The sequence below is a fragment of the Pinus tabuliformis genome, chromosome X (genome assembly GCF_031772625.1).
Source record: "Pinus tabuliformis cultivar Carrire ecotype Pingquan chromosome X, CPIR1, whole genome shotgun sequence".
Classification (NCBI taxonomy): Eukaryota; Viridiplantae; Streptophyta; class Pinopsida; order Pinales; family Pinaceae; genus Pinus; species Pinus tabuliformis.
Genome location: NC_142308.1, coordinates 1,073,320,080 through 1,073,326,079, shown reverse-complemented (window position 1 = coordinate 1,073,326,079; position 6,000 = coordinate 1,073,320,080).

Here is a 6,000-nt window from a genome sequence, read left to right as displayed (position 1 = left end):
GACAACAATTTCTTGGTACAGCAGGAAGCAGAGATCCGTGGCACTCAGTTCAGCGGAGGCCGAGTATATGGCAGCAAGTTTGGCTGCATGCGAGGCTATATGGATGAGGAAGATCCTGGTTGGTTTGTTCGGTTCTCATTTGGATCCTACTGTGATTTACTGTGATAACCAGAGTTGCATTAAACTCTCGGCTAATCCTGTATTTCATGATAGATCTAAACATATTGACATCAGGTACCATCATATCAGAGATTGTGTGCAGCGGAGGATCATGTTACTTTCGTACATTCCAACGGAGGATCAGGATGCTGATATTCTGACGAAGGCTCTCACCAGGAGCAAATTCGAGTACCACCGAGGCAGGATAGGGGTTGCTGATAATCCATATCTTGTCGAGAGGGAGTGTTGAGATTGCAACAAGATGATGGAGCTTAGTGAAAAGAGTCGCCTTCACTAAGTGGGCTCGCAGGCTATTTTTGGCGCAAGTCTATTTTTAGACTATGTCTATTTTTAGACATATGGATCATGTCTGTGTTTATGGATGATTGATCAAGTTGGGAAAAATAGATGGACTTCTATTTTTGATGAAAGTGTGAGTGATCACAGTGTGAGTGATCAAGTCTATTTTTAGACTGGCTGTCAAAAATAGAAAAGTCAAATATTATTATCTCACAATAATATTTGGACTATAAACTTAATCTTATTCTCTTGGAGCACTTCAGTTTGAGCTACGGAAGTGGCACATGCAGCTGTCAGAAGGAAATTCGTTTTTCTTATGAGTCAGTTGAGTTGTTGCATGCATGACTTCAGTTAGAACTCAAGTGAGTTGAGTTTAGTGGACTGGAGGTACAGTTGATGGAGTTGTGTTCAGTTTAACTTAGTTAAACTGGTTGTAGTTAGTCTAACTGCAGATAGACTAATGATGAGTTGTTAAACTAATTATTAACTCATAATACAACTAAAGAATACATCAGTTAACTCTGTTGCATGTCAGTGCATGTTCAGTTCAACAGGGACAGGTGGTAGAGAATCAGATTGCTATCAGTTGTGACTATAGTTGTGCACCAGATCTTGCACAATCAAAGGATTGAGTATGCCAATGAGTTTGCTCATGTATTTGGCCCGCATTTTAGCCTTTTCTCACGTCCACAAAGAGTGAGTGACTATTTTGCAGGTGAAAATCGAGTTTGGGAAGCCATTCTCATCAGTTCTTGAGCAGTGGAGGCAAGCAAGCAGTGGAAGAGATTTGGAGATCAGATCTGAGCTGTATTATGTGTAACAGAGGTGGAGATACTTGTGAGAAGTATTATGCTGTGTAATGTTACATGACTCAGTCATTAATATACAGATAGTGTGGGGTTTTTAGCGAGATGCTTTCCCCGTGATACATACTGTGTTAATGTGTGAATGCTCTTGATGTTTTATTGTTATTGATGCTGCTATATTCTTGATCAACGTAGAGGAGCTTATGTATTGTGTATGTTTTCTGCATTAGTACATGATCAGGATAATCTCCATTGAATATGTGTTAAATTATTCAAAATTTCTACAGCTTCTCTGCCTTCAGGGTCCTTTAGCTTCCAAATCGTATTTGCATTTTTCCGGCCTTTTGCATAGTTGTGGAAGAATTTTGTGTTCTCATCCCCTGCTCTCAGCCAGATTGTCCTGCTCTTAAGCCTCCATTCTTCCTCTTTGTCCAATAAAATCTTTGTTCTAGATTTCTCAGAAGCCACAATCTTTTCTTTTGACTCCTAGGTAGCATAAGCATCTGCCTCAGGTTCTTCTAGAGCTCGGAGTTCTGCATCTATTTTGTTCAATTCCTCATTTTGCTTCTTCCTTCTTTCTGAAGCCCATTCCAAAGTTGCTTTCTTTAGTTTTTTTAGATTATCCATAAAGAGAGCCCCTTTATTTCCAAAAAATTTTCTACCCGGATGTCTCCAGATATTCCTAAAAAGCTGATTAAAAGAATCTTCTTGCAGCCATGAAGCGTTGAATTTGAAAGGAGCAGCAGGTTTTGGGGGGGTTTGGAGAGTTCTAAGAGAATGGGGAAGTGATCCGAGTTTCCCCCTTCACCCACCCATTGCCTGAACATTGGAATATTGGAAGCCATCAAATCACTGATTAGGAAGCAGTCCAGTATTTTTGCTATTCTCTCCTCCCCTGTTCTCCTATTCCTCCAAGTAGGTTTGGCTTTTATAATGTTTACATCTATCAGCTTATGGGATAGGAGTGCATTAGCAAAATAATCTGTTAGGGGGTCTTCTCTGGCAGAGGGTCCCCAAGCCTCCGCATTCCCTAAAGAAAAATTTAAATCTTCTCCTAATATCAGGTTTTTCCCTTTCAACAGTTCTTTAGCCAGAAGAGCGTTCCAGAATGCAACCCTTGCCTTACAAGGCCCATAAACATTTACTATCAAAAAAGGGAAATCAAAATCTGGGGAAATAACCTCCATACCCAGCACATTGGGCATACCCCAATGGTTCAAGATTTTGAATCTGCCATCCCTGCAACCGATGGCAAGACCACCCGAGTGACCCTCTGCATCCAGGGCTACGAAAGCCCACCCTGGAAAAAGAGATCTGAGTACTGATTCAATGTCTGCACCCCTGCCCAAAGTTTCTTGGAGAAAAACAAAGTCCGGATTATATCGAGAGATTAATTCCTTCAAAGCCAGTTTTTTGGGTTTACTGGTTAAACCCCTGCAGTTCCATGACAAGCAGATCATTTTATAACAGCTTCAGGGGGTTTTGCTGCTCTAAGCGCCCCAGGAATCAACATTTGCTTGCCATCAGCCGCATCAAGTTTGGCTTTGACTTGAGCTTTGGACAGGTTTGTCTTCCTACCTCTGCCCTTTTTATTAGAACTTTTAGACGATGAAGGACCCAAACCACCCACCGGCTCAACCGAAATGGGGAGGAGATCAGCCTTTTTGCTGAGGGATCTAAGGTTATAGGAGCGAGCAGGGGTGGTACCACCTGAGACCGGGTGATCTAGGGAAGCAACTTCACAGTTCAGATCGATGGAGGGGATAGCAGTAGTTAAGTTTTCAGTGTTTACACAATCATCTATGCATTTATTAGTCAAAGGAGACCCTTTAGATGAGTGGACAATATTTGAATCAGGAAATCAAACAGAGGTTAAAGGGTCTGACTGCATACCGGGCGGTTCACTAGCAGCGGCATCAGCATTTCCCACAGGGGTCTTTTCAGCGCCGCTCGGTTCTTCGAAAACTTTGACTGGATCCCCTCCAACCTGAGGTAGGGCTTCATCCTCCTGAGTTTGTACCGCTTCCATGAGCTTGGCCTCTGAGATTTGCTTCTCTGTCAAAATCGTATCTTTCCTCGTGCTTCCCTCCCACTGTTCATCTGATTTCTGAGTCCTCCTTTTGCGCCTCCCCAAGGGGCAATCCCTTGCTAGGTGCCCATGCTCATGGCATCTGTGGCACCTGAAGGGTAAGATTTCATAATCCAACAACTGTTCAAAGACATAATCCCTGTACTGCAAATTTATCGAATCCACTAGCCCTTCGGATGGGTTTAGACGCACTAAAATCCTGGCTACGGCTCTTTCATGGGTGTGTAGAAAGGACTTATCCGCTTCCAAGAACGTTCCCAGAAGATTCCCAATAGAAGAAAAAACGGAATCCACCCAAAGGAACGGGGGGAGACCAGGTGCCCTTACCCAGACAGGGAATTCCTCCACCTTCTCCTTGGACGCGTCGAACAGAGGAGACCATCTTTTAAAAAAGACTGGGTGATTCCCAAATGCCCAATTTCTTCCTTCGACCCATTCCATGGCTTCCTTGCTTTCGAACCTGATCACAAACCACCCTTTAACCAGTGTGGCCGTTATGAAGGACTTTGCTGGGGTCTCCTTCCATTGACTCTCCGCCCATTGCTGTAAGAACTTGCCAGAGACAAACCGCCCCCTTACTCAGCCCACAAGCGTGCACTCCACCACATCCAAGGCGTCCTCAACTTGTACATCCATTCCCAGTAATAAATTTCCTGCTACCCTTCTCTTTTTTAAGGGTTTCGCCTTCTTACATTTTTCCCCAATCCTTTCCCAATCCGGGTCCACCTCTCTATCCAAGCCTGAAGGGTCTGGTACCCTTTGAGTTCCATTCACATTTTCCACAGAGGGGTTAACATCCTTTCCTGTAGGGTTTTGGCTCGATACTCCTGTTGGGGTTCCATTCTTACCTGCAGATTGACTTCCCTTATCTTCCGCCCTTTCTGTGGCAAGAGATTGATCATCCTTCCCTAGATTAGAAACCTTGTCGAGATCGGAACAGACCCCCTTTTCACCCGGGCCGTCGAGAATCGGGTCTTTTGAAAAAAGGTGCCTGTTAACAGCCAAGTGACCGCCTCTATCCCTAGCTTCTTTATCCGAAATTTGGAAACCCCCAACAGTTCTCCATAAACCTTGACTGGAATTGAAATTTATGATGTCTTCTAGGCCACCCGACGGGCTGGAAGCTTTCGAGGGGGATAGAAACTTACCAACAGGGAGTCCTTTCTCTTTCGGGATGCTTTCCTCCGTTCGTGCTCCTGAATCTTCTATGCGTCCACTGTTTTTGCCAAACGCACCAGACAAAACCAAGCTCTCCTCCAGCAAACCTTTAGGTGGGTTGTTGCTCCATGGGCCTCCCACTGAGAGGGTTGCAGATGCGAAATTTCCAACCTGCCTGAAGAATTTGTCAATGTTTTGATCGGTGACCTCCTTACCCCAGACCGAGAGAATGTCTTCTGGGGTTGGGTCTAGTTCCATCGCCTCATTATGAATCACCATGGTAACTAAACTGTGGTAAAACTGACACCTCACAAAAACCCGTTTCCTGAAAGAACGCTCCTAAAACCGCCAGGGGATAAGTCACCGTATTGTATTTGGTTTAAGTTGTTCCAAACCCGCCTTGGAACGGTTTTTGCAGGGATGAACCCTCAGAGGAGACTGCCAACACAAAACCGCCAGCGCAAAAAACCCCCAAATCTAACCAAGAAAAGCCAAAAGGAAATCCGCCCATGTGTCTCATGCTAGGGGACTTCGAAAACGCCTAACCTCGGAGGGTCTGCCATCGGTCCAGCCCGTACCTTCGTGACGTGAGATGGGCTGTCTGCGTCACCTAGGCCCTCCTCCTAGGGTTTCAGGATTGAACCCTGCGCCAACCATTATTCTAATTCATATATATATATAAATAATTGCGTTGAAAATAAATCAAATCTAATGTAAAAAATAAAAATTAATGAGAGTCGTCTTTTTTTTACTTTTGAGATGACCATATAGATACCTCACAGCGATTTCTCTGGTGCTCCATGGTCAACTTTTTTCGATGATCTGCAATACCAACAACGTCACTTTCACTTTTGCAAATAATACATAAAGCGAAGGTGGATTTGACGGTGAATTGAACATCAAATCTTTAATATTTGTACAACTTCTAGAGAGTGGTGCGTGTCAAATCTGAATTCCCCAGGGAGCCGTGGCCATGACGTCATCGTGCAAATGGCGCACTTCACGAATTCCAATACTCACAGCAGGCTAGACATCTCACGTTGCAAGCTGCCAGAAACGAACAAAATGCATGAAAATATTTAATTTTTCCATATTCTAACGAGTATGTTATTTTGCCCTCAAAGTTATGGAAATTTTGGTCATATTTTGAAAAAAATTGGAAAGGTTTTTGTGAATCCAAGTAAAAATTGTCAAACTTCATAATTTTTGGTGCATGAGAGGTTTTTGATGGTGTTGAATCCATTTCCACCATCAATAACATGATTCAAACATTGCCTCTATAAGATTTCTTGAATTTTTTTTGACCATTCTGAAAATTCCTGCCTTTTTAGACGACTCCTTTAATTTCTATTCACAAAGACTCACAATGGGATTTACTGAAATTTATTCAGTAAATTGCATTGATTCAATTGTTTAGAACTAAGTAATTAAATATACTAAAAACTATTAATAATGGATAATGCTAAAATCAATTACCTTTATAAAATT